Source organism: Mustela nigripes, chromosome 1 (assembly GCF_022355385.1).
Source record: "Mustela nigripes isolate SB6536 chromosome 1, MUSNIG.SB6536, whole genome shotgun sequence".
In the NCBI taxonomy this organism is placed as follows: domain Eukaryota; kingdom Metazoa; phylum Chordata; class Mammalia; order Carnivora; family Mustelidae; genus Mustela; species Mustela nigripes.
Genome location: NC_081557.1, coordinates 17,826,850 through 17,850,840, shown reverse-complemented (window position 1 = coordinate 17,850,840; position 23,991 = coordinate 17,826,850). Strand labels below are relative to the sequence as shown.

The window sequence follows — 23,991 nt, the reverse complement described above, 5'->3', positions numbered from 1 at the left end:
TGTCTTCCCTTCTGAACGGGGAACAACGTGAGAGCTGGCACCGTGTCTGTTCTGGTTATTACCTGTAAAACATATGTGGCACATGGTACCATGTACCCATGGTACATGCTCAAGGTTTTCACTGGCTGATTGTAAGTCATCATGTGATATTGGAAACCTAATGCAAGTCTTGGGAATTCTTCTTTGCACATAAATAAGCTTACCCAGGGACGCCTGGGTGGCTCAGTTGGTTAAGCAGCTGCCTTCGGCTCAGGTCATGATCCCAGCGTCCTGGGATCGAGTCCCACATCGGGCTCCTTGCTTGGCACGGAGCCTGCTTCTCCCTCTGCCTCTGCCTGCCACTCTGTCTCCCTGTGCTTGCTCTCGCTTCTCTCTCTATGACAAATAAATTTAAAAAAAAAAAAAAAAAAAAAAGCTTACCCATATAGGTCTTTGATTCATCTGGAAAAATAATTCTTTTTCTCCTAAAGTTATAGGTGGCTCGTGAGATTCTTTGATATTATTACTAACTCAAAACTCCCACATGATTCATAAAAAGGTAAGAAATGTCAGAGAACAGGCAGGTTACCTGCTGGAGGGATCACTGTTAAAGTTTTCAGAGTTTTCCACTTTTTCCTCCTCCTCCTCCTCCTTTCCCTCCTACAGACCAGGGTGAGATTTGGTTCCTAATCATTGGGCACAGACTTTGTGCAGCCTGGAGGATCAGAATGGTTGTGGGGCCCACGATTTGAGCTGGGTGTGTGTGTGTGTGTGTGTGGTGGGGGGACTTATAGGGGAGAGGGCACTAAATAACAGCAGCTGAGATTCAGGAATGGTAATGAGTCCAATTCAGCAGGAGTCCTATAATAGCTACTAAGGAGAAAAGGAACAGGGGAGGGAAAGAACAGAATATATTGAACAAGAGGTGAAAATGGGAGTTCCTAAGGGTAAGCTGATTACCCGGTACTATTGCACCGTCTGATTAATGCCTTGTGTCCATCTGGAAATAAGTCTCGTCTCTCCTCATCCAGCTGATTGCTGAGCTGCAAACACAAGGATTAAGCACATAGGGAGGGCTGGGAAGCAGGGCTTCGATGGCAATGGGGGTGGATCTTCTTTCTGCCGCTGCCATTTTTAGCCAGGGACCACATGGTGGCAATGTTGCATCTTGCATTGTTCCTTGCAAAACCTTCACCGGCAGCTGGGCTCCAGGTAAATTCAATTGCTAAGCAATAAATTGGGAGACACAGGACGGTGTTGGTTTAACCAGCGAACATTATACTTGTATTTGGTACCACTGATTGTGTTTTCCATGATAAAATATAGCATACTCCAGGAAAAGTAATACATTTTCACCCCTTGTTAGAACACTCTTGTAATTCAAGCAAATAACAAATGCAGACAAGAGTCTGAATTCCAGCATATAGGCTCAGTTTTCCCCAAGATCGAACTAATTAGTTTTATTCCATCCAGCCAACACCTGTTTGAGAAGAACATTTAGTGTCATAAAACAAACCACCCACCAAGAAATACGGAAACTGTGAAAGGCCCACATACCAACATCATGTTGCCAAGCTCAGCACCGAAGCAGAGTCTTACAACCTACCCTGCTGGGTTTCTTGGAGGAAACTCTATTTTCTAATATAAGCTCCTCCATAAAAAAAAAATAAAAATTAAAAAAAAAAATTTGGAGTGGTGAAATGTTTCTAAGCAAACGATATTGTTGGGCATTGTTTCCCTCTTGAGTAGGAAGCGATCTCTGAGGACAATTTTGGGGTTGAGTTCTTTGAACCATTCTTGAGCCCTGGGAGTTCTGACTGTGCCTGGGGGAAAGGGACCAAATGAATTATGAGGCACAATCAAATGCTGTGGCGTTTGGATTCCTGCCAAGTCTGAGGGACTTGGAGGACCTACTGAATGTCTTGCCACGATTCCTAAGCTGAGGTTTCAGGTGTTAGAATTGTTCTAGAAAGGGTTCAAGTGTAAATGAGTTTCTTTTATGCAGGGCGTGAGATAGGAGAGTATGCCACTGGCTAAGTGGGTCTTACACCGCCTGGACAATTTGGTCAAACAGTGTGGGGTGCCCCCACCATGGAGTTTCTGATTCCTAGGTCAGGGGTGGGCCCAGGAGCTGCCGTTCTAACAAACTCCCGGGTGTGGTGAATGCGGTTGGTCTCTGTGAGTCCCTACTCAAGACCCGTGTTTCTCAAAGAATGGGCAACCGCGTGATTCTCATTTTCGTGCCCTGCTTACTGTGTGGAGACACATGGACCCCATGGAATCAACAGCTTGCTGTAGGACGTGAACCCGCGAGTTTTCAGGCTCCAAAATTCAGGCGCTGCATGAGCGAGGACAGCAGCTTCCCCTTCTAGAATCGAAATCTGTCCTCCGTAGAACAGGGTTTTCCTCAGATACCAGGATTTGAATCCTGATAATTACTCTGTGGCTTTGTACATTACTTAACTACTCTGAGTCTGATTCTTCATGGGTTTAAAAAAAAGAGGTGTTGGTTTCAGGGTTGTTTTAGAAGTAAAACATTGACTGTTAAGGATCTGCTGCTCCTTTCCCTCCCTTTTATTTTTCCTTCTTCAGTTGATTTCTGTACCCGAAAGCACTTCATGAAATATAAAATCTCCAAGACACATTAGTTCATGTTTTACAGAGGAATGGCTTGAGGGGAAGCCTCCCTGGGTCTCTTACATGGTCTGTTCTCATGGCCAGCCTGGTTAGTTCAGGAAAATTGTCTGTTTTCTTTCTATAATCTCACATCTGTTTGACCGAAATCACTGTGCAAACCAGAAGTTTGCATCATGTGTAGCTCAGGTTGCTGCTTGAGGAAGCTCTGGTAATTCCTGGGTCCCTCTCCAGTTTGGTTTGGCCAGCTCTACTTCCTTCCTTCAGCGACCCTTTTAAAATATATGAATGAAGACTCAGGAATTGGACGACTCCATGGGGGTTGGCTGGGTGAGGAGATCTTTCCAGGGCCCAGGATAGGCTGGTGCATGAGCAGAATGGACTGACTTTTTTCTGTGGACGACCGTGTCTACTGGATGTCAACAAGCCTCATTATAAAGTGAAAAAATACTCAGTCCTACGCATGTTGATGGGAAGACGTTAAAGACCTCATTCTGTGTCTGCCTGTAACAAGTCATGTAATCCTTAAGTTAGTCATTTCCTTTCACTGAGCCTCAGTTTCTCCATCTACAAAATGAAGGGTTTGCATGAGATTAGGCTTCTGAAGTAGCCGTCTATAGTTGGGATTGGTGGGCCACCCCCAAACTCCAAATCTTGTGATTGTGCATTTCAGTGGAGAGAGGGGCCGTAGCTTTTTCTCAGATTCTTAAAGTGGCACTAGGAAAGCTCAAGATTTGGTGTTTCTAAAAATCATGAAGTCTGGTCTTGCATCTCTGCACTGCTACATAACCATTTCGAATAGGTTTTTAATCGCACAATTAAAAGGGATCAACTAGCTCTTTCGGTGTGGGATAGATACTGCATATGCGTCCTACCATTGAAGAAAATTAGCCTTTCAAACAACAGTGGGAAAATGGAAAAAGATCAGTGGGAAAGGAAAGGATAGAGACACAAAGTCTCCGTGGTAAAATGCAGCAGCTGCTTTCACTGTCCACGGACTGCAAGGACTGGGCTTTATCGGTATACTTAGAACTGATCGGATTTAAAGCAGTGAAGACTCACCTGTCAATTCACATGAGATTCGCAGATAAACTCCGATGCCAACGTGATTGTTTACAAGAGAAAACTCCTGCATGTGCGTGGGTGGCCCCTGTTCTGGGTGTCGAGCAATATTATTAATCAGTAGATGGCTGAGTGCAGATTCAAAGCAAAAGGAGGCAGATTCCTTTTGAGGAGTATTTGCTTGGGGTCCAGCTGAGGTCCCAATGTGCCAACATCATTGATTGTGTTTCTGGAAGGGCCTCGTAGACTTTTTCCTTTCTTCTATTCAGTGATCCCTTTCTTTGGTTTGTCTGTTAGTGGGTACCCTTGTTTCCAAGTTCTTTGTTCACTCCTGGTACTGCTTTAAGCCAATTATTTTTGTTAGTGAAAATATTCTTAAGGATCATCATATGCAAACCAAGTTATATTGTTGAGATATAAGGTGTGCTTTTCTATTCACAACAATCTTTACCTTGTTGACCTGTGTTGGAAGAACCTTGAGTGTCTAATCTTATGTAACACAATGGTAGACGTCATGATTCTTGAGTTTCCATTAACTATTTCAATGAAACTGAGGCTTTTGTTCAAATACCTTTTTATCAGTTGTTCTTATGATAAGAGCCTGTAGCTATAAGGAGTCTCTTACCTTGTTCCTGGCATCCTCTGGGTTTCCCAAGAGAAGAGTCTGTCTGCTTGTTTCTCTACCAACTTGTCAGGTGAGCAAATCTCTTAGCGGTTTGGGGATGATCATATTTATTCTGTGCATTCCACACAGGCATATGGAGATCACCAGGACTCTCTGCAGAACCTTGCCCACCCGAGCAGGCATTTTGTAAATTAAATCAGAAGTTGCCATAGAGTTCTAAATATTCTGCCTTCCAAAGGGAAAGGTAGCATACATTGTGAGTGTGCCTCTTAGCAAGCAAGCCTGATGTAAAAAAGCATGCACTTATACAAAATAGTCAAGACATATTCACTGTTCAAGATGATCTCACAAATTCTCTCCTGGAGTACCTATATTGTGATTTGACTTATGAAAAATTATTGACCCAGAGCCTGTCAGAAACAAATACACCGTAAACAGTGAAACACAAGCTGGATTCACGCTGCCTCATTCTTTGGATGCCAGTGATGATGCAAAATTAGAGGCAGCAGATCTCAGTAACTCAGTCCTACAGAATAGGATTTGAGCTGCAGTCAGACCCCTCAACCTCTTACTGCCACACAATAGTCTACGTACACTTTTATCAATGCCAAGCAGGAAGTACACGTGTGAACCGAGTAAGGATTGCTCTCAGACCCTCAGTCCTCTTTATCCTTGTTTTCAATACAGGATGATAGGCCCGCCTCAGTTACTCAAGTCACTGCTTCTTCACATTCCCTCTCTATCCTCTGTAACCACCAATGCCCTAGAAAAGTGGCTAAATTTATTTAGATTTCTCTTAGGCATAAATGATTGACCGTGGTTTGATATGTGATCTACCTATATGGTGTTTGCATTTTAACAGAAAAAACAAACAAAAACCCCAGAGGAATACATTTCTGGTTCCAGAATTTCAGACCATAACAAAATGGTAAGTTGACTTTTGGGGAGTAGTATTGGGGCGGGGGCAGGGAGCACATCCCATTAACTCAGACTTTGTGCCATATTTCTGGGCCTGAATTCTCTCTACTTGTTTCTAGCTGTGAAATTGATATTAATAACATAATGGTTACTGCCACTCCTTTGAGATCAAGCATGCGTTAACCTGTGGGGTTGTTTTATAGTAATTAAGTGATAAAACCTTTCTGAGGTTGGTGTGTGTATCGAAGGCTTTTGTAGTTGATTAGCAAGGGAGTGAAGATGAAGAGTTTAATCAACACCAGAGTTGTTATGTTCATGTTTATACCAGCGTCTTTGCTATTCTTTATGAAAAGAAGGAAGCAGAAAGGTAGGCAGGTGAGGAGGAAGAGGGTCTTTCATCCACTGAGATGGAGCACATATGTTTTTTCAGTTTTACTGTAGGTTGGTGAAGATATGTCCTTCCATTTCTCAACCCCACTGTCAGACTATGCTGTGAGCTAACTTTGAGCAAGGGCCGGGTTCAGCCGGCGAGTGGGTGACACTAATAGAGACCGAGATTAGAATTTTCTTCAAGGGTAGAGCCTAGTTTTGTCCCTAGTCCTTTGTGCCTAGTTGAAGGCTCTCACGTAGCCATTCTGTCATCATTGGGCCTACAGTTACCAAGGATGAGGGAATAGGGACCTATCCATATGATCCATGCCAATGTTGGGAAACGGGGGCCACAGTGAAGTCTGTTGGTAGGGTTGTGGTGATGTCATCTTTATATGTAAAGAATAGCACCTTCCTCCTGCCTCGTTCATTCGTTCATCACATCTTTCTAACAGCTCCTACTCTCCTCGGAGCTTGCTGCTGAGGGAGGTACCAAGATTGATTGAACATGATTCCTGACTTCAAAGAACTTACGGTAAAGTGGGGAGGAAGCTTGATACTGTTTCCGTAATGGCTGTATCAACTTACATTTCCACCAACACAGTACCTGGATTCCTTTTTCTCCATATCCTCGCCAACACTTATCTTTTTTTTTTTTTTTTAAAGATTTTATTTATTTATTTGACAGACAGAGATCACAAATAGGCCGAGAGGCAGGCAAAGAGAGAGGAGGAAGCAGGCTCCCTGCTGAGCAGAGAGTCAGATGTGGGGCTCCATCCCAGGACCCTGAGATCCTGACCTGAGCCAAAGGCAGAGGCTTTAACCCACTGAGCCACCCAGGCGCCCCTCTTTTGTTGTTTTTAATGATAGGCATCCTAACAGGTGTGAGGTGATAACACATTTTGGTTTTGAGCTGCATTTTCCTGATGGTTAGTGATGTTGAGCATCTTTTCAAATCTCATGTCTTCTTTGAAGAAATGTCTATTCAGGTCCTTTGCCCATCTTTTAGATGGGCTCTTTGTTTTTTGCTACTGAGTTGTAGGAATTCTTTATACTTTTTGTATGTCAGTCATATTTCAATAGAGTAGGTTTCTTTCTTTTTTTTTTTTTTAATGTGGGAGAGAATCTAGAAAACTAATATTAGGGCACTTTGTCATATATACTATATGAAGTGAATAGAGAGGATTATTTCTGGGGAGATACATAGACGGTTTTTAGAGGAGATGTTTGCTAGTAAGAGCTAGCTAGGTGGAGGAGTAGAAGGCTGGAATATTCCTGCTGGAAGAAACATATGATTTACACAAAATGGCTTCTGATTTTCACTGGCTAGAGTGTAGGGTGATGGGAAAGAGGGATGGTAGCAGACGAGACGGAGAATGTATGTTGGGGCTAGAAGCAGGCTTCTGGGCCATGCCAAGAATTTTTGGAACATACCTCTTAAGTAATAGGGATCTTTAAATGTTTTTTAATCTGGAAATACTTACTTTGTGATTAAATGTTTAGGAAGAGCCTATGCTAGGACTATCGTTGCAGGATTTCTTGGTCATGCCACTTGGAAGAATGAAGAGGTAGACCAGACGAAGAGTGGTGGGCAGCCAAGCAAACTTTATGGAGCAAGAGTGTAAAGTTCTCAGAGAGGGAGGGGACCCAAGAGGGTTGCCATTGGAGTTTCTAAGTTTAGTGGTTTTAGGAGCTCTTTTGCAGAACTATCTTAAGCAACCAGGGTGTGTTGAGTTGTACCCATCAGGGCTTTGGGTCACACATCTGTGTACCTATTAGGTTAATGTCTATGTGCTGATGGTCTTTTTTGCTGACATCTCGGGACTTATGTCTTAACTGCCCCTTGCCCGTGATGGTGACAAATGCTTTGTGGTTAATGGTCTTATTTTAGGATGTTTTGCAGAAGTCATTTCTGCAAAGGCTGCAAAGCAGAATGCTAGTGTGGTCCTGTCTAAGCTGCAAAACAGGATGTCAGTGGTGTTTTATCTTAACTGCCCTGACCCCATATTTTCTTGTTGGAGACCCTGGCCCTGACTGCCTAACTGTCCAGCTCACTCCTAATGCTATGGGCAGTGGATTGGCTAAAGTATTGATAGTGTGACCAAGTAGGAAGGCTGATGTCATGGTCCAGTGAGAGAGGAGGGGCTCCAAACTCAGCTGCAGTGAGTATGGTGGGGGCAGAGATAGCTTGAGGACATTGGCATCTTATTACTCCTTTGTACAACTGGCATAACTTCGTTGGCTATAGATGCATGCACATTATGGGAGAAAAAATAGAAAAAAAATCCAAAAAAAGGAAACAAGATAGTGAAGGTATTTTTCTCAGAGAAAACGGAACTGCCTCTTAAGACAGTGCTCTCGGAGAGGGCTGCTACCTTGGGAGTGAGTTCCGGGTGGGTATTGATGGGGAAGGTTGCAGGAGGCTCCCTGATGCTCAGGTGCTGGGGAGGATGAAAAAAAAAAAAAAAAAAAAAAAAGGAGGCAGGAGAGCAGAGTGCCCTGAATGGGGAATGGAGGGGAGTAGAGCAGAGTGCCCTGAATGGGGAATGGAGGGGGAGTGCCGCTGTGTCTTGTCAGAGACCAACCCTCCTTAGCCCATCAGGCCAGATTTGGTATTATAACAATAGTAAGAGCAATCAATTGCATAACTCTAAACACCTCAGGTACAGTAGCTTGTTTAAGAATCCCAACACCTCTGTGAGGAAAGCGAAGCTCCGAGAGGTTAATAACTTACCTAAGGTAGAGCTAGTAAGTGGTGGAGCGTGGCTTTGAACCTCAGCAGCCTTGCCCCGGGTTCCAAGGGCTCCTCACGGAGCTGTCTCCCAAACTGTTGGTAAGAGGGAGAGCTGAGCTCCTAAAACCCCACATTACGTCTGCTTCTTTATCTCAACAATTCCAAAAGTGAGTCATTCCAATTCTATATTTAGTTTAGAAGAGAGAAAGAGGGAAGGGTATTGTTCTTGTGTCTGTGAGTTCCAGGTGAGAAGCAATTAAGGAAGAGGGAGATCATCCCAGGTTCTGGGATGCCTAACAGGCTGAATGGTCCTTTAGGGGATGAACTGGCCACATCTGAAGGAATGATGTCTTTTTAGATCCAAGGGTGGTGTCATTAAACCTGGGTCGTTGCCCGTCAGCCCGCTTCTGGAAATGGTGGGCAGCTGAAGCCAAGAGAACAAAAAAAATTAGAGGCAACGGAGACCTAGCCAAGTCACAGACCTGGAAGATGAAAAGGTGAGTCTTGTTTGAAATTGCATCTCCTGGGTCTACTTCAATGCCCGAGCTTTCAGACAGAATTGTGGCACACACACTTTTCTTTATTTTTAAAAGGTAAAACACTGATTGTTCTGGGGACAAGAAACTCACCTTAGCTGTGAACTAGTGCCCCGGTCGAATGTAGGGATCAGTTTCTCCGTGGCTTTCCAACCCCTGGGCAAGGTTTTATAGCAATTACCTGTACATCCAGTTGCTATAGTTACCTCTTGTCTACACGTCCAGAGGAGAAATATCTAAGTAGGCTCGTGAGCAGGGGAGCAATATCCTGGGGTCTGAAAAAAGAGTGGGACATGCAAACATTCTTACCCATACAGCGACAAGTGTTAGAGCATCTGCCCTATTCGCAGGCCCATGATCACGTATCTCTACCTCCCCTGTCTCTCTCCTTTCCTATAGAGATCACTCCAGTTCACGGGGAACAGCCACGTTGGAAACAGATGACCACATCGCCCCGTTATAATGGGACCATGGTGAACACCTGACCCAAGCTGGGACAGAGTCTCTTCCCTGGAAATTGGGGCTGGTTTTTCTTGCTGGTTCATCTGGATAAATAGTAAAATTTGTCCTGTGTAGGCTTGTAAGCCTACGGACCGTATTCTATCCTGTGAAATGGGGAGAAGGAAAAGGAGGTAGGTGGGCAGGGAAGAAACCTATGAGCAGAAGGAGTGGAGGGGGAGAAGTTCTGAGAGTTTTTCGGTCTTTGGTTCCTGTCCCTTCATGGGTCATGATTACATTCCTGCCTTAGAGTTTTTTCTTTCTTTCTGTTGCTGTTGCCGCTGCTTCGCACTTACCAGCAGGAATTAGTTTCTATTGTTTGTCACTAAACACACACTCCGCTCTGTGTACATTATCCTCAGGGTCATCATTATGGGTTAAATTGTGTGCCCCCTCCCGCCCCCCGTCCCTGGCTGCCAAGTGCACACGTGGAAGTTCTGATTCTCAGCACATCACAATGTGACAGTATTTGGAAATAGGGTCTTTAAAGACATAATTCGGTTGAAATGAAATCGTTTGGGTGGGCTGCACTCCACTACATCGGGTGTCCTTGTGAGTAGAAGGGATTAGGACAGATGTACACAGACGGGAGACGGCGTGAGGACGCAGGGAGAAGGCAGCCATCTACAATCCAAAGAGAAAGACCCTTAGGAGAAACTGAATCTCCTGATAGTTTGATCTTGAACCTCCAGCCTCTAGAACGGTGAGAAAATAAACTTCTGTTGTGGAAGCCTTCTGGGATGCTTTGTTATGGTGGTCCCAGTGCAATCCAACGTCTGAGACTCTAATTCCTGCTCCCTCTTCCCCTGACAAAGAAAACTCAATAATGCGGTAACTGCTGCTGCTTTTCTTAATGGTGATCCTTAAAGACAGCAGCAAAAAGATCTTTTACTCAGGCTAAAAAGTAAGCCAATAACTGGCATTCAAGGACCCTGAAGGACTACAGCTCTAGAGAAATACATCTTCTTAATGCGCTTGTTTGGCTTAAATTAAAAGTGTTCAGCTTCATGTCTTCCCAAAGAGAGGTGCCTGCTAAGCTTTAATTTTGCATGAGAAAATGATTATTTTTTTAACTAATTGGAACGAATGGGAACTCTTTCTTCCATTTATTGAAACACAGGTGAAAACAAAGCGAATGGCTTTGCAGGAAGTAAAAAGGCCTTGCAGAATCTTCTCACTGCACTTGAGTTCTGAGGTCAGTGTTTGAAAAGTCTTTTCCATCAGTTATCATCACATTAGAGAATCAGAGAAAACCATCCAGGTCTTGTTTTTAATCAAGCAAAATGAGGTGTTTAGGGAAATGCTGTAGAGATTTCAAAAAAAAAAAAAAAGTTTCGAGGAGAGGTGAAGGCCCAGAGTGAATAGAAAAAGAAAAAGATGTTGACTTTGCTGAGCTACAGTGGTATTTAAAAGGCCATACAAAGAGACCGGCTGCAGAAGAAATGGAAATACATTGTTTGTAGGTTCAGGAAACATGATTTGCACTAATAGAAACAGGCACCAAAGAGTTTTGGCATTTGTGTGTGCATGCCCCAAGGCAATTTCTCCTGAAGGGAGGGGAAGAATTGAGGGCATTTTGTGTCGTCTTCACGTTTTTGTGGAGCAACATTGGTTACCGCCAGAAAATACAGGGCAGATAAATTTCAACTTCCATAGCTCTGAGTACTTTGGAACATCATCTCCCTTGGAGCGTTGTGTTGGGATGGATTCTGAGGGTGCATTCAGACTCAGTGGGAAAGGCTATCAGTTAGGGAGGATTAACTCAGGGATACATGAGTTCTCTGTAGGTGCCGCCCCTGAGATAAAGTCACAAACTAGTGGCCCATGGAGTAAGTGTGGACTGTGAGAGATTTTGTTTAACCCAGATGGTCTTCTAAAAAAAAAATAAATATGAACAAAACATTTAGAGATTTAAATTAAGGGGTGCCTGGGTGAATCAGTCAGTTAAGTGTCTGCCTTCAGCTCAGGTCATGATCCCAGCGTCTAGGGATCGAGCCCCTCATTGGGCTCCCTGGTTAGCGGGGAGTCTGCTTCTCCCTCACCCTCTGACCCTCCACCGGCTTATGTGTTTTCTCTCAAAGAAATAAAATCTTAAAAAAAAAAAGCCCTCACATTTTCAGCTTCTCTTAAAAACTTTCAATTTTAGCAATACTAATTATTCCTATGTAACAACGGGATGGAGTTGGGTAGTGGTCCAGTTCTCGCCTGACCCCTGTGGACTCTGGAGTACGTCATGCAGGACCATACAAGATGGCCATTTGACAGAGTGTGTGAGGACTTGACCATGTTTGCAGCATTTCCAAAATGAATTTGAGTGCAGTCTTTTCTGAAGGGGTTAGCAGTTGGAAGTTCTACAGGGATGGAGCTGTGGAGTCCTCCTTGGTCTATTTAAGCACTTATGTGACTTCTGGGCATCATCTTTTTTTTTTTTAAGTTTTATTTATTTATTTGACAGACAGAGATCACAAGTAGGCAGAGAGAGAGGAAGGGAAGCAGGCTCCCTGCTAGCAGAGAGGCTGATGCGGGGCTCGATCCCAGGACCCTGGGATCATGAACTGAGCTGAAGGCCAAAGCTTTAATCCACTGAGCCACCCAGGCGCCCCTGGGCATCATCTTTTATGAGCTGAAAAATGAGACATCTCATCAAACTACCAGCTTATCTTTAAAAAAAAAAAAAGGGCAAAACAGAATAGAGGTATGGACTAAATTGTTCCTTTGGTGTCTAAGGTCCATGTCCAACTGTCTACTTGCCATCCTAATTGTGTTAAAGATACTGTAAAGACAAGTGCCCGAAATGAAACTTAGGTCCTCCCTCAAATCCAGTCCTTTCCAACATCTACCTCGGGGAAGAGCCTCTCCCTCCATTCAGCTGTGAATGAGAAGAACCTCTTGCTCATTACCTGCTTCCTTTCTACCCCGTAGCAGCCATTATGAAGCCCTGGTAATTTTGCTCCTAACTCCCTGTTGACCATGCCCCTTTCTCTTAGGCTCTGCCACCCACCGTCCTCAGCTCTATCACTTATTTGTTTGTTTATTACTTTATTTAATTTCCATCTCTTTTGCCATAACAATGGCAAAGACCTCCTAACTGGTCTCTCGCGCTGTGCTGCCCCACTCCAAACTCTCTTATCGTCAGCCACCTGCCGCCATCTTTATAGAACCCAGGGTGGGTCCCGTCTCCTCCCTGCTCCACGTAGTCCAACGACTTCCTCTTGTTCTCAATATCCACGCCCCATATTCCTTTGCACACACTTGGCTTCTCACAAAGCCTTGGCATTTGCTCTTTTCCTGCCTTGTGTAGTTTGTCCCTTCCCTCTCTTCCTTAGCAAATTGATCTTCATAGGAAGGCAAGTCACTACAGTTCCCAGGCCGACGCCTGGCTGGGGATACGTTTCTGTGAGGGAGAAAGAATAGAGACAAATTAGTTGACTTTTCTTTGGCTGATACTTGATTTTTAATTTCTTCTTTCAGGACTTGCTGTGATTGCCAGCAGTCCATCCTGGACTTTTCCTGCCACTGAACTGTTCATCTTTCTGTAAAACTGATAGAATAATTGTTTTATGTGCTTGTACTGAATAACGATAAAGTGGCACAGTGCCAGTTTGAGAGTCAGGCCTTCTAGTTCTTCTAAAAGCAAATTTTAGAAATACTTGGTTTTGGGCTATAGCTCTATATGTTATCATGTCTTTAGAGGACCGGCCTCCTCCAAGTTGACTTTTTTTGGTCTTATGAGGTCAGATCCTTAATTTTGAGTAGCCCATACCACACTGATTACTAGAAGTGGATAATAGTGTGCAGTTGCTCTGTCCAATATGGTAGGTACTCCCTAAATTGCCTATTTAAATGTATTAAAAGTAAATTAAATTTAAAAATCTCTTTCTTTAGTTGCAGTAAGCATATTTCAAAAGCCCAGTATGTACATGTAGCTAGTGGCTGTCATTAGACAGTGAAGATAATGACCTTGCTGAAAGTTCTATTGAACAGCGTGCCATAGAACTTTCCAGAAAGGGAGATGTTCACTTGACATATATGATATGCTTATAGCAACAAAGTTCCTTCTAATTAATCTGCTATTGTAAGGGATAATTGTTGTTAATTGGCTTTCAGTAAAACCATGAGGAAGGGAAATGAATCCATGTGGTCTCGAGGGGAGAAAATTGGTCAAATAGTAAAACACAGAAGATAGCTGAATTTGAAGAGGGAGCCCAATTTAGGGGTTCTATGGGGATGGAGTGAGGAAGGCTGGATTTGGGAGGGGTTCCCTGTATCATGCTGGTTCCTGTGTGGACACAGACAAGATTATCATGTGAATTGTTTCCACAGGAAAATACAGTGTAGGGCCCTATTCACTTTTTCATAGGCTTGGGCTGGTTGTCAAGGAGGAAGATGAGCAGTCCCCATACTGGCAACAGAACAATTAAATGTCAGTGTTGTGGCACCCTTCCAAAAATTCCGGCCTCTGACACAGCACCTCCATTCATTTCTACAGTACCTTTGACTTTTAAGTTGCCTTCATCCATATACTCTTATTTTGTTGCTACTTCTACTTCCCTCTTTGTTTTCCTACTGAGGCTGTAAGAGAAGTGGATAATTCTATTTTGGTGCTTGGTGTAGGCAGGTGATTAGATTACATTAGAGTTTCGTTGAAGGATTGTTATTGTCCTCTCCAGCTAATAAGAATAGGAACAGCCAATGTTTATTAAACATTTACTGTGTGCCAGTATTTTACTGAGGGCTGCATATACTTGATCTCTTTTAGTACTTAGGGTAAAATCTCTGAGGTGGTTTCCATGGTGGGTAAGAATACTGGTCTCCACCCGGGCCTTACCATTTACTAGCTGTGCCTCAGTTCCCTAATTAAAGGCAGTTCATGGTATTTATTTCACTTCTTATGCAATTAAATGAATTATGTGGAAATCATTTAGAATAGTGTTTGCCTATAGGAAACATACTGAGATATCACCTCATGCTTCTTAGAGTGCCTGTTATTAAAAGGGAAGTGTTGGTGAGGGTGTGGAGAAAAGGAACCCTTAAACACTGTTGCTGGAAATGTAGATTGGTTCAGCCATTATGGAAAACAGAATGGAAGCTCCTCAAAAGATTTAAAACAGAATTACCATATGATCCAACAATCCCATGTCCAGAAGTATTCATCCCAAGGAAATAATATCAGGGTCTTGAAAAGATACTTCACTCCCATGTTCATTGCAGCATTATTCACAGTGACAAAGATGTGGGAACAATCTAAGTGTCCATTGATGGATAAATGGACAAAGAAAATGTGGTATATATTCAATAGAATATTATTCAGCCTTCAAAAAGAAGGAAAGCCAACTTTTGGGACAACCTGGATGAAGCTGGGGGACATCATGCAAAGTGAAATAAGTCAGGCACAGACAAACATTGCTTGAGCTCACTTACACGTCTAATCTAAAAGTCACGAAAACCTGAAACTACTGTAACAATCCTTTGACCAAATAGGTTAAACTCCTAGAAGCAGAGAGTAGAATGATGATTGTTTGGGGTTGGGGATAGGGAGAAATGGGGACATGTCAGCCAAAGGGTACAAAGTTTCAATTATGTGAGATGAGTAAGTTCTGGAGATCTGATGTGCAGCATGTTGACTGTGATAACACTGTGTCATATACTTGAACTTTGCTAAGTGGTTAGATGTTAAGGGTTCTCAACACACACACACACACACACACACACACACGGTAACCATGTGAAGTAATGGACATGGTAATTAGCTTGATTATGGTGATTATTTCACAAAGAACATGTATATCCAAACATCAAGTTGTATACCTTAAATATATGCAATTTTGTAAAAAAAATAAAAAACAACAAAAGAAACTTCCTTGAAAAAACACCGATTACTTTTACTGTCAGTATCTTTATTTTTGCTAGCAAAGAAACACAGGTTTGAGGAGGCTTAAGGAGGTTGAGTAATGTTCCTAAGGCCAAGTATGTTAGTAGGAGGAGGAGCTGGGGCTAGATTTTGTCGTTTTGTTGTCAAAGTCCAAATGATGACTTGCTAATGAATTTGACCATTAGCCGGCCATGTCAATATGTTATCAAGTAAGATAATGTATATAGAAGTAATTTGAAAATTATAGTGAGATGAGATTATCATAATCATCTTTAGAAAAAAGGACTAGCTTTGTGCTATCTCAGGTTTATTGCACCAGCTGTTTTTTGTCAAATAAGTAAATCCACTTTCTTCAGCTACTTAAAAAGGAACATTATCATGTCTGTGATTTTGAGCAGAGGTCCTGAAGGGTTTCCAGTATGTAGTAAAATAATACGTTTGGGGAGCCATCCTGAAAAGCAGGAATGCAGCCTTTATAGAAGTGAAGATATCAATTAGGAATTCAGAATACTAAAGACTCCCAGATACTTGTTGGCAATTACTCTTCACAAAGATTTGTTGATGCCGATGGTGTCAGAAACCGTATTAGGCACCAGAAGCCCAATAATAAATTAGACCTGGTCCCTACCTTTGACAGGCACAAACTTTAGTGGAGGAACAGGATCTCTAGGTGTTGATGGATGAGTAGGAGCTTTCTGAGGAGAGTAGAAAAGGCATTTTGAATGGAAAAGGAGAAAGAACAAACTCAGAGCCCTAAAGGAGTATTTCTTGATTAAATAATGAGTTGTTTGGAATGGCTCGAGCTTAGGATACATGGTGGGCAAGTCTCTGGAAATGAACTGGGGCAGGGAAGCTGTGTTGAAAATTATGCTTAGAAATTTGGACCTTATACCAGTTGCTAGGGAACTACTGAAAGTATGAGACAAAAGGATAAGTAGATTAGACTTGTGTTGGTGAACTGTAACTTGGCATCTCTGTGGGAGGGCAGGTAGAAGAGGGGGTGAGCCTGGACTTGGAGAGAATAATCAAGTGAAGATTCTGGATAGTTCAAGTGAGAGTGACAGGGGTGTAGATACTGGGGGAGAGGACAGAATCAGGAGACATTTTTGGTGACCAAAAATAAAGAGCTAGGGAAGAGGAAGAACTAAAATTCATTTACGTGGTGTGGACTCTGTGTGAGCATCACGTAAGCACTAGAGATCCAAAACCAAGTAAGGGTTCCTGGGTTTCAGTAGCTGGAAGGAGAAGCGAGTAATAATAAATACACACAATGCAATGCCACGTGCACTGAAATTGTACACAAGAACCTGCCAAGAACGATTCTAAGTTTTTTTTTTTTTTTTTTTTTTTTTTTAGCTCCAGTGACTTGGTGAATGTTGATGTGTTCTTGAAGAGGAGAGGGAAAACGGAAGAGGAGTAGGCTGCTGGAGGTCTTTAATGCATCGGTTTCGATGTTCACTGGGTGGTTAGAACTTAAGATTTTCCAGCAATAGTCAGTCACAGTCTAGCTCATTCTGGACGTGCAGGAGTTACAGAAAAAGAAAAAGAAATAGTAGTTGTCTTTAAAAAACCCTGCTGGCATAATGCTTTTCCTTTTAAATGTTTTGTTATGAATATAAAGAGAGAGAGAGGGAGAGAGCGAGAGTGAGACAGAGAGAGAGACAGACTATTAATTGCCTCTTTACCTCCCACAGTCCTGGCTTGGGTGTAAAACATTCTTCCTGCATTAATTAAGGGTTCTGTCTGCTCACCCTGAAAACTTCTGGTTCAATTACTTAAAAAAAAAAAAAAAAAGAAATGGCACTGAAGACGAAATTTGTTTTCATTTTGCAGGCAAAAGGATGATATCCTCAGGGCCTCATAGTCAGTGTCACCTTCTAAAGGTCAGATGACCTTTATCTTTACAGTGATCTTACCCAATATGGATTCAACAGCAATTTATGGGTAGGCGGAGGTTTATGCAAAACATTCCATAATTTGCAAAGATTAATGAAAGAGCCAAGTGTAAGTACGTTAACTTAACCAGTTGGAAAGCAAGTTTAAGAAAAGGTAGAAACGAGTACAAAACTAACTTTGAGCTTGTTCTAAACTAAACTCGGTATTCTTCTTTTTTAAGTAGAAAATTACTTCTAGGGAGCTCAGCGAATTTGGCCAATGCTATCTCAGTTTCAACACTCATCTGGAATCTCTAATATACTTGTTTGCTAAAGAACAATTACAACCCTGATGTTAGAAATCAAGGATGAGGTACGACTATAGATTTTCCATACTATAGTGGGAGAGAAGTTTTATGCATCACTGCGTTCAGGAGGAAAGAAAGTCAAACTTGGAAATAAACCTAAACAGATCCTCTCTGTGAGCATAAAGAAGGCAACGGAAAGCAGGTGTTATCCCGGGAGGATTGTTCTCGAACTTTTGGGTTTCACTGACTTATTGAGCGCTGGGGCTTGGGGGACGAGTAACCTCTTATTTTGCCGGCATGAAAACCTATCCTCTACTAAGCACCCTAACGCATGAAAGAGGGTTTCACACGAGGTATAGGGAGGACCTTGCGGCAGGGCTGCTGCGCAGGCCACAAAAGCTGGACTACATTTCCCAGCTGCCTTGCCGGTGAGCGCTGGGCGAGGCGGAAGTGAGCGTCTGCGCTTGCTCTCCCGGTCCGGAAATCCTCCCCCCACACCTTCCTTTGCACGTGTTCAGCAGATGCCCAGCCTCCCGCTAAGGTCCCGAAGCTCCAGTCTGGGCTGTTTCGGGGGAGGCAGGAACCTGTGTGCCCGAATGGCCACTGCCGACCCAGAACATCTTCACTCTGTTGGACTCCAAGTGAGCCAGCGCGGAGCTGAAACTCAGACTATAAGGAGGGGGGACACTGGCCGGTGAAGCGGCGTCCCCCTCTCTGGGAGCCTGATGAGGCTCATTCTGGGAAAGCAGGGGGGAAAAAAACCCTGGAAAGTGGAGCCAGCTACTTCCAGAATCAGCTGCATCCTTCAGGTAAGGAACTGGTGCTCAGGTAGCATCAGTAGCTGTAGCAAAACAGAGCAACCCGCAGAAACACAGACGATGAAACAAAAACAGCCCAAGAGAGCACCTGTCCCTTATCCCTCGTCCAGTCTTTCAGTCTCCTTGCCGCACTCCCTCCTGGCAAAACCTCCAGGAAACAGCCAGAAAAAGGAGAATGTGGTTTGCGGAGTTCCAGCCATAGCACCCTATAGCTGAGTATGGAAAGGTGGGTTTTGAGAAGAAAGACAGTAGCTTAATCGTCAGCACAGTAAGACATATACTTTTATTGTTTTACATAGCTAAGGTATTTGGTGGTGGTTACAATAGCTAATCAAAACAGATCCCCAAACGAAATTTAAGTGGAAGAAATTTAATTTCACGAAAACCCATTCTACTACTACTATTTTTTTTTTTTTTTTTTAAATTTCACTAAGGATTTAGTGAAAATCCAGCTCTTGGCAGGTTCATGGGAGGCATGTGAGAACCATTGGTGTAGATAGGTCCATCTTTTCTTCTAAGTATTGGAATTCTCCAACATTTGCAGACGCATGGGTGTGGTTGTGGGAAAGAAAGGGGGAATTTTGGTTGGGCGCAGGAACAAAAGGTGGCATGAAAAATGAAGTGATGGTTTAGTACCAGTTTCCTTTGGATTCCTTAGAATTTAAATTCCTTGGGTTTAAATTTCTCTGGTTAGTGGAGTAGGAATGAAAACTGACTTGTTGGTGTGAGAATCTGGTGGAGGGACTGTCGTCAATAGATGGCAGAACTGTCCAAGAGAAACTTTGGATCCAAGAATAGCTGCTTTGGGGTCCAAAGTGTGGGACAGAAATGGGGCAGAATTTATATCCTGTGCGGCTTTTCATGGGCTGTAGCAATGCTCTGACAGCCCAAGAATTGAGGGTTTTGAGTATATCCCAAGAAACCACATGAGTTGGCCTCTCTGGCATCAGCTCTGCACCTTCTCCCCTCTCTCACCATCTCCTGTTTCTGGGACAGGCTGCTCCTACCTCAGGACCTTTGCCCTTGCTGTTCTTTTTCCCAAGGTGATCTGACCCCAGATTCTACCAGTCTATTCCTCAGTTCTTTTAGGTCTCTGCTCAAATGTCATTTTACTAGCAAATTCTCTCTATAACCTGCTCACCCATACTCATCTGGTACTCCAGTTACTATCTGACACATTTTATTTTTCTTTGTTTATGCATACTAGAATAAGTTGCTATGAGAGCAGGGTGAGGTTTTTGTTTGTTTGTTTGTTTTGCTTTGTTTTTGTCTGTTTTGTTCACTTCTATATCTCTGGTACCTAGAAAAGTTTCTGGTCTATAATAAGTTCTTAATAAATATTAGTTGAGTTACTACTGTTGCTGTTGCTGAAGGCATCCCTGACATGGACATGCTGCTTATTCCCATGACCATTCTTAAAATATACTTCCCGTTTTGTTAGTCCTTTGTTTAAAAATCCTCAGGTGGCTTCTCTGTACTTTCAAAATAAATTTCAGTTTCTTTATGTGGTCAGGAAGGCTTTCTCAACCTATCCCTGCTAATATCTTCAGTCCCAATTTTGGCCATTCTAAATCTTTCTACTCTCCTCTTCGGCCATATTGAGGTACTTGTAGTGCCTAGTGAAAGAAACCATGGTCACTCTCATCCTCTGAGTTTTGCACATTCAGGGCCACTTCTGCTTTGAAGATACTTTCCATCCCTCTCATCCTTTAGGATTCAGCTTTTAGACATCATTTCTTCTAGAGAGATTTCCTACCCTCAAGGCTGGGTTAGTCCAACATTGCATTGTATTGATTTGTATGATAGCACCCATCATGGTATATTTTGTTAGCATAATTTATTACAATTTAAGAACTAGACTGTCTTAGCTTGGGCTACCATAACAAAATATCGTGATTGGGTGGCTTAAACCATAGAAATTTATTTTGCACAGTTTTGCGGGCTGGAGGCCTGAGATCAGGATGCCAATGTGGTTGAGTTCTGGTGAGAGCTGTCTTTCTGGCTTGCCGTTAGCTGCCTTCTCTGTGCACTTACATGGCCTTTCCTTGGGGCCTGTGCCTGGAGAGACAGGGAGAGAGAGACACGACTTCCTCTAATAAGGCCACCAATCTTATTGGATTAGGATTCCACCATATGACCTTATTAAACCGTTTAAACCGTAAGCCTTAGGAATTTTAACCTTAAACCTCCTGAAAGCCTTATCTCCAAACAGAGTCACATTGGAGTTGAGCATATGCACTCTCTTTGGGTGTGGACACAGTTCTGTTCATACCAAAGACTCTACTTTGAATTCTATTAGTTAGAATGTCAAACACCCACTGAATAGGGACTAATGTATTTCCAACAAAGGCATATGAGAATGAAATGGGAGAGAAAGATGAAGCTGAGTGAATCTGGTGGGGGAAAGAGGAGATTCTGGCCATATGTGCCTGCTGAAACGCCGGAGTCTCATGCGACTGTCCACCTGAGAGAGGGTAAGGCTCAGGATGTGACGGCTGTAGCCATCTTTGACGTGTTTCAGACAGTGTTTGATCCTGCGAGGACCCGTCTAGATCAATAATATTCCAGGATGCCGTCGCATAGAAAAGGGAACAAATGAACAAGACCAGCCCTGGAGGCTTACAAGGAAGGGTAAGATCCAGCCGTCAGAGGGTGGAACCAGGTGGAGATCAGGACTGTGTAATCAACTGTATACTAAGGTATTTGGCAGGGAAACGGAATCTGGGTCTTTTGTACCAAGTATTTTGTTCCAAAGGGACTTGGTCAGGTAATAAGAAATAGGAGAGGCTCAGCTGGGAAGGGCCCAGGGAGTGCTGTGTGTCACAGGTTCTGAGGACATTCCTGGGAACTTGGCAGTGTGGGAGTCTCCAGCAGCTCCGAAGGAGTGAGGCAGCTGTGACTGGATCCCGGGTCCCAGGACTGGAAACCTTAGTTTACTTAACCTCATGATTATTCTCATAGCTCCAAGAGCCTTCTCAGAGCCATGGCCAACTGCAGTTTCCAGAGTAACCTCAAATACAAAGAAAAAGCCATTTCATAACTGGCAATTTTTATTATCAGAATGTCAAGAGCCTCCCGGGGAGAGGGCAGTCTAATGTCTCAAGCTTTGGACCCAGGTTTGTAGCAATCACAGAAGTATCTCTCCACTGGAGAAACCTTTTTCCCCTAATAGGAGGGAAGAGTTTTGATATGGAAACTTAGATAACCAAGGCAAATAGTTCTTCTAGATTCCTACTGCCTCAGGCCTTCCACAGTTAAGGCCCGCATCAGGTTGCTGAATATCTAAATTGTCTTTTACATATCATAGGGGAATATGGAGGATTGTCAGGGTGTCTTAACAGATCTCTCTCTCCTAACAGAAGGAATCAAGCATTTATCTGCAGATTTGTAGGGCATTGAAATAATTCTGTGTTCTAACTACCAAAGCCCAAGTGGTGGAAGAGATATGGGTGATTTCAAGATTGTTCCAAAATCACGTTAGGGTTTTAAATTGTTCCTCCTCACTTTATGGTTTCTGCCAGCCTGATTTACTCTTCAGTCCTCACACCCAAGATGCCTGTAAATCGTGACCAGCTTACATTATTCTGTAGGATGCTGGAAGGCTCAGAGTTCAGGAGTCTTGGGTTATTGACATTGGGGCTTAAGCTTATTAAGCTTGAGCTCAACTTTCTTGCCTGGAGAATGACTTCAATAAGAGTCTGTCTTCCTAAAGTGTTAATGAAACAGTGCTTGTAAATGGCCACACGGTAAACATCCAATAAATGTGAGCTTTATCACATTTACATTTCCCATATTGGAACACACCCTCCACGAGGACAAGGGAGGCTCTTAATTATCTCCACGTCTTCATACAGTCTGTAGCACGTGACAAGAGGCCAGTGAAGGTTTTGTGAATAAGGAAATAGACTTTTGAACGTATCTGGACCCCTGCCCGCACCTGTCCCTTAGCTCCTATGAAAATGTGGACATGTGGGGGCCTCCCATCAATGGCAAGAATATGCTTATAAAATACAAGCCGTGAAAGTGCAACCTAAAATTGTAGTACAGTGTAGTATTTCTTCACAGATGCTGCTGGTAGGGGTACACTGCATTACTGTTCTCAGTGATCTCAAACATTTTAATCTGAGTGGTAATATTATTGTTCTCACTTGGAGGTGCCCAACAGCCACCTGGTGTCCTTCTTTCCTTCTTGCAGTGCTGAATCCTGGGCCCTGTTACTGAGATTTTGAGTCTTAGGTCTAAAAGGGAGTCCAGGAATTTGAATTTTTTTTTTTTAAGATTTATTTATTTATTTGACTGAGGTGGGGGCGGGAAATGTAAGCGGGGGGAGGGGTAGAGGGAGAGGAGAATCTCTGACTCCACACTCAGTGTGGAGCCTGACTTGGGATTCAATCTCACAACCCTGAGATCACTGCCTGAGCCATAATCAAGAGTCAGATAGATGCTTACCTGACTTTGCCACCCAGGTGCAACAGGAATTTTTATTTTTAAAAAGCTCTTCAGGTAGGGGGCACCTGTGTGGTGCAGTTGGTTAAGCATCTGACTCTTGGTTTTGGCTCAGGTTGTGTGAGATCCAGCCCTGTGTCAGTTCCATGCTCGGCACGGAGTCTGCCTGAGTTTTTCTCTTCATCTCCCTCTGCCCCTCTCCACCGTGCTCTCTTTCTTTCTACCATTTTCTCTAAAATAAGTAAATAAGTTTAAAAAAAAGGCTCTTGGGGAGCTTGGGTGGTTCAGTTGGTTAAGCGTCTGCCTTCTGCTTGGATCATGACTGGGAGGTCTTGGGATTGAGCCCTGCGTTGGGCTCCCAGCTCAGTAGGGAGCCTGCTTCTCCCTCTTGGCCTGCATGCCACTCTCCCTGCTTGTGCTCTCTCTCTCTCTTTTTGTGTCTGTCAAGTGGATGAATAAAATCTTAAAAAAAAAAAAATAGCTCTCCAGGTATTTCTGGTTGTAGGAGGGTCTTGGACTAAACTTTGAGAAATACTATTGGTTCATTACCTGAAGCTGAGTTGTGCTTGGGAAAAGCCATCTCTTGTGTATCAGTTGGGCCACTAGAAGTATTGTGGGAACAAGGGGTTGACCACAGTAGCTAGAGGTGACACAGCATGGGAGGAGCTGAGGAAGTGAAAGTGTGGAAGGGTAGGGCACCATCGGAGAACCAGAGGAGCAGTCACGGAACCTGATGGAGACAGGGGAGCAGGTCACACACAGCTTGCAGGACATCACAGAGCCTGTGAGTTCTGGATGCTGAAGTGAACCTGCAAAGGAGGCCAGGAGAGAAATCTGGGGCAGCTGCTGCCTCCAGATATTGGCTAGAGGCTACCCTTGTTTGGGGGGGGGGGCAGTGCAAGAAGAGGGGCCGGAAGCTGGGAGGTTGCCAGTTACCTCTGCCTGCATCTGTCTGTCACCAAGTCTGTCCAATGTGTTCTGAGAATGACTTCTTCTTTTCTCCGGCAAGTTCCTCTTTTGAACAGCTCTCAGCCAGATCCATAAGGAGAGGAAGTTATGTGAGGATATAGTTGCTAGCTTTGGTAAAATGGACGTGGCGCCCTCTGACACATCTTGATGTCCTAAAAATCACACCTATGTTATCCTCTCCATCCTGCGGCTTCAGGCCTCGGAGTGCCAGACCTTCACTCTTCTCGACTTTCTGTGTGTTTCAGGAGTAGCCTGCAGAGGATTCGAACATGAGAAGCTGCAGCTCTTTGCAAACCTTTATTAGAAGTTGCGTAGCTGCGCATGTTTTGTATACACAGTGAACTGCATC

The 23,991-nt window shown here is 43.5% G+C and overlaps 1 long non-coding RNA gene across 1 annotated transcript; it reads left to right on the top strand.

The window, feature by feature from the left end:
* The first annotated feature begins 5,160 nt into the window (after nucleotides 1-5,160).
* On the top strand, nucleotides 5,161-17,347 carry LOC132010599 (uncharacterized). Its single transcript, XR_009402245.1, has 5 exons — nucleotides 5,161-5,228; nucleotides 8,680-8,818; nucleotides 9,257-9,489; nucleotides 10,476-10,550; nucleotides 16,584-17,347. It is a non-coding gene; the product is annotated as an uncharacterized LOC132010599 (long non-coding RNA).
* The last annotated feature ends 6,644 nt before the right edge of the window (nucleotides 17,348-23,991 follow it).